This window comes from Ambystoma mexicanum, chromosome 4p (assembly GCF_040938575.1).
Source record: "Ambystoma mexicanum isolate Mex_15411 chromosome 4p, UKY_AmexF1_1, whole genome shotgun sequence".
NCBI lineage: Eukaryota > Metazoa > Chordata > Amphibia > Caudata > Ambystomatidae > Ambystoma > Ambystoma mexicanum.
The window spans coordinates 602,433,363-602,447,088 of NC_090927.1; the positions used below are offsets into that span (position 1 = coordinate 602,433,363).

The 13,726-nt window shown below is 45.4% G+C and overlaps 1 protein-coding gene across 1 annotated transcript in view; it reads right to left on the reverse strand.

Annotated features, from left to right (window-relative positions):
* The window catches only part of COL21A1 (collagen type XXI alpha 1 chain), a 1,372,657-nt gene that overhangs the window by 835,150 nt on the left and 523,781 nt on the right, over positions 1-13,726 (reverse strand). The gene's annotated exons all lie outside the window — the stretch shown is intronic.

Sequence of the window (13,726 nt, forward strand, 5' to 3'; positions counted from 1 at the left end):
GATAGAGAGAGGTGATGGAGAGAATGGGACCAAGATGGACATGGGAGCAGAGGGGCGGTCCAAGTGGAAGGAGGTCAGTCACTCTAGGGTCTGATCCGTGATGCCCAGGTTCTCACAGAGTCGATTGATCAGGATGGAGACGTTGACCTTGTCGAAAGCAGAGGAAAGATGAAGGATGGGAACAGAAGGAATGCTGGAATCAAAGTTAGAGAGCAGCACAGGTGTTAAGGAGAGCAGTTTGCACGCCTCTGGCAGCTCTGAAGCCAGACTGATGGTCATGGAGACAACCAACATATTCAGTGTGGAGAGTAAGCTGGGAGATGGCAAGCTTTTCCAAGAGTTTGCTCAGGAAAGGGGTGATGGGGATTGAGCGATAGTTTGCCGGGCAGGTAGGATCAGCAGACGGCTTCTTGAGGAGTGGGTGCACAAGGGAGTGCTTAAAGGGAGAGGGGAACATTGCAGTGGCGAAAGGGTGATTACAGAAATCGGCCAAGGCTGGAGCGAGGGTGTCAATATGGGCTTTGATGGTTCTGGAGGAGCAGCGGAGCTCCTATTTGGACGACACTTTCATAGATCAGACTTGTCTAGAAACCACGTCAGGTGTTGTCAGAGAGAAAGAGGAAAAAGGAGGAGCGGTAGAGATGGCCAAAAGGGGCCGAGATAGGAAGAGGAGATAGAGGACGGGATGTCCTGAGATTTAGCAGATAAGTGAGAGGCCAGAGCTGTACAGAGGGCCTGGGAGGGAACAGGAGAGGTATAGACCACAACAGGATTGACCAGTTCCTTGCAGATTTTAAAGAGTTTGACTGTGTTGCTAGAGGCCGCGGAGACACATGCTTTAATGTGAGCTCTATTCTTGATGAGTGTTATTGCTTCGACTGCCATTTTGCTGCAACCAGTCTAGGTATGTCTAAATGTGGGCTGGCATGCTTTACTATAATCTTATTACGTGTTTACACTGGTCTACATTGTGCAGCCAGTTGGACATGTTTTCATTGTGGCGTGGCATTCTTAATAGCAAGGCATTAATGTTCCTGTGCACTGTTGGTGACTTGCATGTATTGGATTGTGTTACCCTACAAAACAATTGCAAACACTCTGGCTTTATAGCCAATTTATCTCAGAAAGTGTGTTGTATATTGCATTAAAACACATATTTATATATTTCTCCTAGTTCAGCGTGCAGCATACACCTTCAGCAGCACGTTCATGCGTATTGCACAAGTGTGACAATCTAGCCCGGCCCAGAGTGTGGTGCGACCCGTGATTTGTTGCTGAGTTGGGGGGCCCCTTCAGCATGGCTCATAGGGGGGCCCCCACATTTTGTGTTACAACACTGCCTACCTGGTGACCATAGCACATACTACACAATCAGCAATGTCCTGGAGTGACAGCAGCATCTGGTGCACAGCCTCTTTCCAATCGCTCACCAGGGTTAATACCCTCTTTCATGTTTTCATCAGCAGGTTTTCAGCTGCACCAGAGATCACACTTTAGAGGCCAAATGTGTACTAGGTTATAGCACAATTAGCATTGACAGACTCAAAACCAGACTGTCCGACTCAAAGACATTGCTGCTCATGGCATCAAACGTCTTGCAATCTCACTCTGGAACCTCATGAAAAAAGACGTGGACTTCAAATCCACCATAGTAGCCTGCACCCCCAAACTCTCCGGCCACGAATGTTTGGAAAGGAAACCAGCATCTGAAGGCAATTTTTCTTGGCAAGGCTCCACCCCAAAGCAGGGATTAAAGTCGGCTTCTCCCATGCAGTCATCACAGGGGCCACCACTGCCAGGTTGAAAGGTAACAGGGTCTGCCATGCGTGATCTGTGTCATACAGGTTGGTAAGATTGTACTGTTCTTAGCCCTAGTAAGGGTAGACAATCCAAGTGTCTCAACCACACTTGATATGGTCTTCTGAAAAGCCCGACAGGGACTGCTGCAGAGAAAGTGTCCAGGTAGAGGCATCCTGCAAATCTATGTCAAATCTGTCCCTTAGTCATATAACTCCTATGGGAAGTCCTCAGCCCGCCAAGAGTAATGGGGTTACAACCCAAACAAGATGGGATTGCCTTTCTCATTGAAGATCTCAGACATGATCAATAGGAACTTCCCCTGCAAAAGCAGGGCATACTCCTGCATGGCAACAGTGGAGCTGAGGTAAAGGGACCCGGCACTGAGGCCTCAATGTCAGAGGGTGAAACTGCTCTGAAACGAAACATAGCAGTGTCCACCATGGGAGCCAGAACTTCACCAGGAGGCTTGCAATTGTCGTACAGAGATGAACCTCTGCTGGCTAGGTCAGGTGCAATGGATCCTGTTTACGCTGCCAGGTATGAAGCTTGAGCTACTGGCACTGGGACTTTGGCAAAGATGTCGAACATCAGATGACTGAATGTATTCCACTCATGTTGAAGAGAATTGTTTGGGGCATGGTAATGTAGGAGCTGAGTACTCAGATGCATTCTTGGAGCTGGAATGATTGTCAGCTTCTTGGAGGAAGATGAAAAATAGTAGTGTCTAGAGAAATCACCGGGGGGACCGGGCCCTCTTCCTATGTTTGTTCTTGTCTTTTTTGGACTGGAAAACATCCCTTCATAGACACTTCCACTGTGGCCTTCTTTGACACCACGCGAGGCGGCATGGAAGGATGGCCTTCTCTTAGCATATCTTTAGAAATAGGTGAAGAGCTTCATGGCACACTCTCTGTGGGCCTTAAAAGGTATAGAGAGAGAGAAAATGCAATTGTTTGGAATGCCATCTGGGAGGGCATGCTACGCTGAGCTTTTTTGGATTTTAAGGTAGAATAATGTTTATAATCTGTCTCTTAAAGTGAGATCTGCTAATCAGACCATACTTACCGGAAAGTATAGTGCTAGCATGTAACTCTGCTGAGATTGCCTATTGACACCCTGATAGAACCCAAAATTCCAACAGCCAGTGGGCCTCATTACACGGTATGCGGTAACCATGGCGCTATTAGAGCCATGGTTGCCGCCAGTATTTTACCGTGTCCGCCTTGGTGGATGGCGGAATTACCGGCCTACTCCAAGGTGAGCAGGGCCGGTAATTCCCCATTCACCAAGGCACTTCCCCATTCCCATTTTTGCCCCAATAGGGCTCAATGGGAATGGGGAAGGAGGTAATTACGGTACCACAAATTGCGGTACCGTAATTAGCACAAAGGTCCCTTTGCGGGCCCGTTCCTTAATGGCTGGTAAAACCAGACGTTGAGGTTGGGTCCGGAAAAGGGACCTCGTAGTAAGGCGGTAAGGGCTTACTGGTACCGGTGCCCTTACTGGTACCGGTAAACCCTTACCGCATACCGTGTAATGATGCCCAATGTCTGTCTTTAACCATGGGAATCCCTGATCCAAATATATAATTGTGAGCTCCCAGGGCCTGGTGGCAGAATAATGAATCAAAATAAACCATATTTTGTTGCTCTGGGAATCCAGAATTATATTGACCAAAACACGTTTCATTTTGTTGTCAGCTTGGTTTTTAGTGACTCTTTCTGACAGGCCTTCTGTGTATTCGCTGTGCGAAAGAGACCATTTGGGCATAGCCCTAGCAAAATCTTTTTTTTTTTCCTCTGGGAAAAATTGTCGCCCTCTGGGAAAACAGAATCTGCCAATAGTGGGCAGGGAGGTGACACATACTTCAAAAGACAGGCTATGCCAGCAATAGGGAAGTTATTCCAGGGTGGTCATAATTAGAGGCAGAGCAGACAGCAAAGAGTGCAGAGTGTGTGTATCCTGGAGAGAGGAGATGTTAAAGTCCAGAGAAGGATCCCACCATCTTGAAATATTACAGGGCTCCCACACTTCCCATGCCCTATCTTCCTATAGATAAAGCACTCTGGGACTGACATAATCTCGAAAAGACACTAGCCCCAGCAACCGGGATGGTAAAAATACAGTCTCTTGTGAGAGATTGACTATATAAGGGTGTGAAACCCACAAACCCCATTTAATGCAATCATCTTTAGACATCAAAAGAACAAGGATTTCACTGGAGCTCTATACAGTCGGCCAATGTCTTCTGCCATAGAGGTGAAGTCAAGATGCCTCCAAAGAAGGAGAAATACCTTTGCCTCACCCATCCCTGAAGTACATTTGAGGTGAACTATTGTGTGGACAATGCTGAACTGCTGCCAGAGCACTGGAACCAGGATCCTTCTCACTGGACGTTACAGCCCATGCAAGTGCTCTCTGGCAAACTGGGAAGGGCAGAACAAGGACTCATCCTATTCTTGGAGATCCTGGATTAGAAACAACCAAGAAGAAAGGAACATCCTTGAGCTCGGAGCACTTCGAGCTGACTGAAACGTGTTTCAGTCATTGTTACCTGCAGCAGTACCCCATCCCACCCTCAAGACGTGGCTTTGTCATTCTATGCACTTCAATTAACTGGATATCACTCTGTGATCTATGCGCACTCAAACTGCTGGAAGAAATCGTCTGGACATATCAAATGCTGACTAAATCCAGTGGATTCAATCATATCACCCATCTCGACTGACGACTCACCTGAGTGCAAGCCATTGAATCATCATATTTTGAATGTTGAATCAATCCACTGGAAGCAATCTCCTCAACCCATCTTGACGATTACTCAGCCTAGTTTGGGATTCGTCTCAAACGTCTCTCCTGCTGATTCAACCCATTGGGAAGTCAATGTTTCCTGTCTCAATACTAACTCAGACTGTGAAAAAACACCCAGATGTCTGTCTCATTGCTGATGAGACTCAAGAATAAACCTAAAAGTTATTTGCATTAGTTCTGTCCCCATGACCTGCATTAAAGGGCACTAACTTTATTTAGGACCTTACTTCTTAACTATTTAAAGAGATCTTCATTAGACTTGAACGTTGCTACTGAAAATATTGCATGTTTTCTCCACTCTTTGGACCCAGAGTGCTTGTTTCATCTTAAAGTCTGCATATTATGTGTCTTCTCTTACAGAGGTGGGTTATAGTGCTTTTTTGTCTAGATCTGTGCATGTTGACTTTAATGGAAGTCTCCTATCGTTATAGAATCTTGATTGGACATTATATATTTGAGCACCACTATACTATTGCAGCTTGGATGCTTCTTTGCTAGTTCACATCCCTCTTGAAGAGTATAACCAGTACTCTGCCCACGTTACCACAAGAGGTAAAGACGGTACACCTGTCAGGCATGGCTTTTTTTTTTTACTTTAGGATTTGGATCTGTGCTGGTTAACAGATAGTGTGGGGCTGAAGAGGAATTGTATATACTATTCATGCCTGTACTCCTGCAGAGCAGTAGGCATTTCATCACAACAATCCTCTGGGTTGTGGTCTTCCTCAAAGCCGCAGGGACATACCCTATGGGGGTCTGACCGGACATTGACCTCCAGTAGTCCGAGCAGGGATTGAAGCCTGAGGCCTTCAGAGAGTTAAGAATGACGCAATCGAATTTAGCAAGGAAAAAGGAACTTAGGTCAATAGGCGCTGCAACACGATATACACTATCCCCGACATCACATCTGGCATCTAGGCATGCAACTGTGGTGGGTAGAGTGGATGCAGAGCTGCACTGAACCCTCTGGTGGCTGAAAATGTTTCAGAAGACAGCTGCAGCTGGAAACAGAATATCTAATATGAGGAGTCTATGTGAGGAAGGAATCCATTAGAAACTACGTTCATAGTGAAGTGAAAATTATATTTGAAATGCAAAGTCCCTTCCCTGTGTTCATTTATAATCAACCTGTTCTTCCTATGTATATAATATGCACTACACCAGAGCTCTGTTATAGATCATTATATCCGTAGGACAGCTGCCTTTAGCATGTCTGTGTTAATGTATTCTTAATCTGCAGCTTTCGCACAAACACACTGTAAAATGCAAGTGAGATGAATGGTTAAAATAGAAATCAAATCGCAATATTTATTACTTCACCTAATTCGCATTTCCCTTGTATGTAGCATGACATGCAAGCATGTTTCTTCTGCTCCTATCCTGACTTGTACTCAAAGTGTTCTATAAAGGAAGGTTCTGTTTCAGTTGTACTTAATGCCTGAGGAAGGGGCCCACGCTGTCTTGAAAGCCAGTAGGCTAATAAATGGATTTAGCCCAATATCATTGTTGCAAGATCCGATGTTGTGATTTGTTTGTTTGTTTTTTTTAAACCAATAACCTGCACTGTCAGTTGGCTAACATGACACTCGCACTTCTGTTTGGTACAGTAGTGATAGTTGATACCAGTTGAAATCCCTGATAAAGCCCAGGAATTTGGCTCTTGGGGTTTAAATCGGTGGGTACTCTTCAAGGTTTATGCTAGAGAGACATAGTTGGAGAAGGAGTTGTTTAGATGTGTTACTGAGGAGCACAAACTAGGTGTTGGTAGGATTGAGTCCAGGATATGAGCTAGTCATCCAGAGCTGGATGAGGGTCAGACTGCCTTTAGCCACTGACTGTCTTCATTGCAACTGGCCTTCAGGTAAAGCAGAGTATTTTATATTTGCTGTCGGGTTCCATGAGGCGAACTACGACAGGCTCCATGTACAAGGGGATAATCACTGGTGACAAGATGGACTTCTTTGGGACCCTGGACATGACTGGATGGAGCAATGTTCGAATGTTCCCCGTTTGAACCACTTGGTGTCTGTTTGTTACGTTGGCAGCAAACAAGTCCAGTACAGTGCCGGCAAACCACATTGATACGGGCAGAAGTGTAAGTAATGTTGAGTTGTCAAAAGTCCAATGCCACGGAAAGGTGATCACTGTACTTGAAAGCAACATTTGTCCGTAATACTATTTTCTTCAAGCTGATTCGCCCATCCCTCTTCCAGATTTTGGAACTATTTTCCGCCTTCCAAGATGCTGTTTATCATTTCGCAACTAGTTTGCCACTTGTAATTCCATGCAGGTTATGCACTGGCCGCAAATGTTCTGTCTGAATAAGGCGGTCCTTTCAAGTGCATAAGCAGGCAGGTGCCAGTTCTACTCTGTACCAGTATCAGGTTCTGCATCTATCAGGTGTACTCTTGATAGACTGGAGACCATGGTTTGAAACTGATGGAACTCATCAACTGGAAGAACGCCACACCACTTGATTGTGTCTTACATCAACTGGGCTCCAGGGGTCAGTCCACTTCATTGTTATTTTTGATGCATTCAGTGAAGAGCATATTTTACACGAGAGGAATGTATTTCTCATGGATTAATTTTCGTTGATTTATTCCACACTTCTTATTGATGTGTGTTTTTTTTTAATAATCAGGCTGTCCTTCCTTTCAAAGTAAACATTAGGAGAATCTCACAGCAGCCTTTGATCCGCAGAGCACACAGGTTGGAGGCCAGAGAGCAAGGACAGTACAGCAGTGTAGGTGAACCACTTTCACCTTAAATGGAAAGTGCTGGCGGAATGCGGTACAGTCAGTGCTTTAAGTGGGCCGGGGCCTGCCGGGGCCGGGCCCCGGCAGTCTCCAGAAAGTGGGGCTGAGCCGGGGCCCAGCCGGGGCCCCCGTCCCACACAACATTGGCGGGATGCATTATCCCGCCGCGGCCGCAGCCGCGACGGGAGATGCGCCCGTCATTATGTCAGCCAAGCTGACAGAAGTGCCAGTCAGCCACAGCGACGCTGAGGCTGGCGGCACTTCTGTCAGTTAGTGTAACTCCCTCTGATGACCCCTCATCAGGGTCATCAGAGGAAGTTACTGTCCCTTTGTTTTCCCTCCCCAGGTCACTGACCCCCGCGGGCTCCGTGATCTAATATGCAGATTAAATCACGGAGCCCACGGGTTCGCAGAGGGTGAAAGACGCCTCGGGCTCAGTGATAGCATATAGATCACAGAGCCCGAGGTGCCTTTCTCCGTTGGCAAAGCTTTATAAAAGATGCCTTGAACTGTGTACGTTTCAAGCCATCTTTTATAAAGGTAGAAATATTTCTATGTTTATAAAAGACGGCTTGAAACGTGCACAATTCAAGGCATCTTTTATAAAGCTTTGTCGACGGACAAAGCCACCTAGCGGTTTGTTTTGTCCGTCATCAACGCTTTATAAAAGATGCCTTGAATTGTTTACGTTTCAAGCCATCTTTTAGAAACATAGAAACATGTTACATATATCTATGTTTATAAAAGGTGGATTGAAAAGTACACAAACCATAGTATGGTAAGCACACAAGTGTGCGTAACTTACTATGGTTTGTGCACTTTTCAAGCCACCTTTTATAAACATAGAAATATGTAACATTGCTATGTTTATAAAATATGGCTTGAAAAGTACACAAACCATAGTAGTACGCATACAAACATATAAATGCTCACATACATTTATATATTTGTTTGCGCACCTTACTATGATTTGTGCACTTTTAGGCCACGGCCACAATGAAAGCCACGCCCCCAAACGAGGGCCCCCCCTCAATTTCTTACCCCACTTAAAGCACTGGGTACAGTATTTATGACTGTGGATCATACTGTACAACAGCTCACTATTAGACCAATGTCAGGCTGGTTTAGTGCATCCTTATCATTGAAGGCTTCTCTGCATGAGATTTGCCAAGTGTCATGCTCTGGATGGGAAGGCTTAAGGATGAATTTTGAGTATGTTTAGATAAGTGTTGAGAAAAAAGAAATCAAGAAAATAAGCACAGAAGCATCTGTATGTGGAGGCATCTTTGAAGAAATGAAGCCCAAATAAATACATGAATAATTTTTGTTTAAAAGACAACTCTTCAGAAGGACTTGTTTGGTCCAGCGTTCCTATTAAATGTTTTTTTGTGTCTCATTCACAGATTCCACCCGGATTGAAGGTCTCCAATCCAAGAAGTGCATGATATGATATGATATATGATATGATATCATATGGCATTTATAACGTGCCTATACACAAGTGTTTCAAGGCGCGACGAAGCAAGGGGGGGGAACAAGGGAGGACAGACAATGATCCTACTAGGCCAGGTGTCATTTAGATTGCGCAAGTGCATGGGAAGGGGGGAAAGGAAAAGTGCACAGTGGAAGGGAAAGGGGAAAGTGCAGTACATGGGAAAGTGGAATAAATAAGATTAAAACAAGACAAATAAACAGCCAGTTAGTGGCAAGTGCAAGGAAGTGCAGACATAAGTTCTGGTAGGGGGACTGAAGGGATACAGAAAAACGGTCCCCAAGTGCAGGGGTTGCCAGGGAGGCAGTGCAGATGGGCAATTGACGGGGCCAAGGTCAGAGATTAGAAAAGGGTGGCCAGGTAACCAGTGCAATTTCAGTCAGGAATTCAGCAAGGGAGGGGAGGAGAGAAAGCAGAAGCAAAGAGGAAGGTTTTGAGGTGTTTCCGCAACCGGAAATGGTTCTCCTCAAGTTTCAGGGAGGCAGGAAGGCTATTACAGAGAGAGGCCCCTGCCGGAGAGAGTGATCTGCCACCAACTCGTTGCTTGGAGAAGCGACTGACCCTGAGGGAGTTGGAGGCAGATGAGCGAAGAGCTTGAAAAGGAAGATATTTAGGAAGAGAGAGTTGAAGGTATTGCGGCCCCAGAAGGCATTGTGTACAATGAAGAGGGTTTTGAACTTAATCCTCGCAGCCACTGGGAGCCAGTGCAGAGATTTCAGTCCTGGAGAGATACGATCCCTGGGCTTGAGGCCAAGGACAAATCTCGCAGTCCTGTTCTGGATAAGTTGCAGAGGGCGGAGAGTGGAGGCAGGAAGATTTAGATAGAGGCTGTTACAGCAGTCCAGCTTAGAGAGGACCAAGGCTCTGGAGACAGTGAGCTTCTGGGGGAAGGGGAGGAAAGGAAGAATACCTCTAAGGAGGTGCAGCTGGTAGTGTGACTTCTTAGAGAGGTCACAGATGTGAGGGGAGAAGGAGAGTGCAGAGTCGAAGATGACCCGGGTTTTTAGCCTTGCAGGCGGGAGTGGGAGCAGGGCTAAGAGACGCCGGCCAGAGAGCTGCAGGGAAGGAGGGAGTGGGTGTGCCGATGAGTAGAATCTCAGTCTTACTGGCATTAAGGCAGAGGTCGTTGGCGGCACACCAATCCTGGATGGCAAACAGACATTCAGAGATGAGGGAAGGAGAGGAGGAGGAGGCCGAGGGTAGCCTGAAAATGAGCTGGGTATTATCCGCATAGCACTGAAAGTTGGGACAGAGAGCGGCGATGCGGTGGACAAGGAGTGCCAGGTATTGGTTGAACAGCCAGGGAGAGAGGTTAGATCCCTGGGGTACACCACAGGTAGAGAAAAAGATGTTGGAGAGGAAGGACCCAAGTTGGATCTGGGAGGGTCAGTCAGAGAGGAAAGAAGTCAGCCGCGCCAGAGCCTGACCAGTGATACCCAGGTTATCATGGAGATGGTTGAGAAGGATGGCATGGTTGACAGTGTCAAAGGCAGAAGAGAGATCAAGCAAGATAAGAACGCAAGGGGTGTTAGAGTCGAGGTTGGTGAGCAGGTCTTCACAGATGTTCAGGAGAGCAGTTTCCGTGTTTCTGGCAGCTCTGAAGCCAGACTGATGGTCATGAAGACAACCAACAGATTCAGTGTGGAGATTGAGCTTGGAGAAGGCCAGTTTCTCCAGGAGCTTGCCCAGGAAGGGAGTGAGCGATAGTTAGCCGGGCAGGAGGGGTCAGCAGAGGGATTCTTAAGAAGAGGGTGCACAAGGGAGTGCTTCAGGGGGAAGGGAAGACTCCAGTGGCGAAAGTGTGATTGCAGAAATCCGCCAGGGCAGGAGCAAGGGAGTCGATGTGATCCTTGATAGTTTTGGAGGAACAGGGGTGAACCTGTTTCGTCAAGACTTTCATAGATCAGACTTGTCTAGAAACCTCGTCTGGAGAGAAAAGGGAAAAGGCAGAGAAGGAGGGAGGAGGGGTGGATGTAGAAGGGCCAGAGGAAGAGCAGGGAATAGTGGGAGGGGGATGAGAGGAGGAGAGTGAGGACAGGATATCCTGAGTTTTTGAAATGAAGTGAGAGGCCAGTGCCGTGCAGAGGGCCTGGGAAGGGACAGGAGAGGTAGAGATTGCGGCAAAATTGGCCAGTTCCTTGCAGATTTTAAAGAGTTCAGCCGAGTTGTTAGATGCCGCAGAGACGCGGGCTTGGATATGATCTTTCTTCTTGGTGAGGACGGAGAGCCGGTATTGCCTTTGCAGCAGGCGGCAGGCCAGTTTGTCAGAGGATGAACTTGAAGCACGCCATTTCCTCTCGGCAACCCTACACTTGCGTTTTAGGGTGACGAGGTCTGAGTTATACCAGGAGTTACACTTAGCTTTGGGCTTCAGGCGGATTCTCATGACAGGGGCAAGGATATCCAGAGTATCAGATATAGAAGAGTGGAGCATGGAGAGGGCTGTGTCAGGGTGAGAGTCAGCCAGGGGGGGAGGAAGGGGGGAGAATTTACTTCTGTTCAAATGATTATTGCATCCTGATGAAGGCCCCTGAAATTAGCTAGGGAAATACCATGGACGAGTGTACTCTGTTTGATAGGGTCGAAACACCAAGTGTCGACACCCAAATAAGTATAGACATAGAGATAATGTCTATATGATTTCATCTGTTTAGGGACACACGGTTCCCAGCAGGGTTAACATAGGTTTCAACACTATGAAAAAGACTGTGTTGACGTATGAACTGTATAGCCTGATCAATGTAGAAGTCTGTACAATTTCTCTTTGTGTGAATCAATTGATCAATCATGCCCATTATACAATGTTGTTGGTGTTGCATATTGAGGCTATGTGTTTGTTGTCCATGTTCCCTATATAAGCCAGTCGAAAGAATTGTCCTCTAGATAGCACTATGATGCATTTGCACTTTGTTTGTAACACTGTTTCCCACATTGTTGTACTATGTTTGGTGACAAGTCCAATGAATATGTGTATTTGATGTATGTGAATAATGATGTAAAAAATGTATTGATTACATTATATGTCTTTTTTTTATCAATTCACAATAGTATGAGATCCTTCTATGGGAATGAGTGTGTGACTAGATTTAATTTTCAGTATTAAAGAAATGAATGGACTGCAATGTGTATTTAAGCGATAAAAGTGCAGGGTGATCTACTCTGGTTGTGTGTTGCTGTTGTGTACATCCATAACTACAGCACCATACATTAAATTTGCCACAGCTCACTCGCTGAGACAAAAGACCTTGCATCACGGGAAAGGGATTTTAACTAATGTTACATTATAGTTATTTCAATTGAAAAAAACAAGGAACCACGGAAATCCACAGTACTCTTACTGCGCAATACATGCATGTTCCAAAGATATGCTGCGTTAGGATAGGTACAGGATGGCGAGAAGTCAGGCGGTTGAATCTTAAATCCTAGTGGAATGCCCCAGTACACACTTCATAATGAACCCCTCTTCCTCCACAGAATCAGCTTCTTCAAAAGCACTTTGGAGGTGGCCTTCCATTACTTTCCTCCCATACCCCAGCCTTTCACATCTGGCAGAAAGACATTTAATCTGATCCCCTGGGGAGTGTGAAATAATACAGGCTAAGTGAGTCCTCACCATGGCCTGGTGGCCCTTCAGACAGAAAAAAGGTGCAATAATCGGGGAGGGTGGAGGTACAAGTAAGAATCTTGGTGTTGGGACGGATGTTCAGGAAATCCTGGGATTTTGCGGTGGGCACATGATATAATATGATTGGTTATTCATAACGCAATTAATACCCAGAATACCCAGATTAATACTAAGTGCGAACCCAGGGATCGAGCCTGTCTTGCTCCGTGTCGTCTTGCTTCCAGGGTAAGCACTTTGCATCTGAGCTATCCTCTCGAGACAAAACATGCCCCTATGCCCGCTATGGAGGATAGTGCCAAAGGAGCATGTAGCAATATTAGGCTTGTGATATATAAATGCACTTGCTAATCATTGCAGTACTCTCACTCTCAAAGCAATACCCTGCCTACCTAACCTGACGGTTGCCCCCTTTGTCACCACCTCCTAACCCCTAGATAGAACTTCCCCTAAATCAATATGGGCTCATTCCACCATACACACATGTATTTGCTAGAGATCAATGTCAGAACAATATTGATGCATCAATATCTACAAATAGACGGCACGCAAATAAATTTGCTCTGTCTGTGCATTACAAAACTGGTCTTGATGTAGATCTATGTGTGAGAAGGTCCTTCAAAGAACAGCGGGGGGCAGATATAGGGCACACTTTGTACAATATAATTGTCAAGCATCAATAGTTTCATTCAATTTAGGTTTGTAAAAAAGTAAATTTTCAATGATCAGTGTACATGATCCAAGATATCTTTACCTGAAGAAGGGTGCTGCAGCACGAAACACATAGTAATTGATACGAGTCGCTAATCAAAGAGATTGTATCTCTGCAGGAACTACAACATCAATCCCTATTAAGATATTTGGATTAATAAAATGTACATGATTTGAATTGATTTGTCACCCTGACTTCAATGGTAATGAATGTTTTTTTGATTGGATTTAAGTTTGTCTATGTGTTAATTTAATAATGATTGTGTAGAATCAGTCATTCAATTGTAAGTGAACTCTGCAAAGAATGTATAGCTAAATCGTGAACACTGTAATGTTGACAATAATGTTGACAATTACTTTGTTTCAGAGTGTGAAGAATATTGTCCCTTTAAAACATTGTTACACTTTTGTGTACACTGATCATTGAAAATATCCTTTTCTACAAATCTAAATTGAATTAAACTATTGATGCTTGACAATTATATTGTACAAAGTGTGCCCTATGTCTGCCCCCCGTTGTTCTTTGAGGGG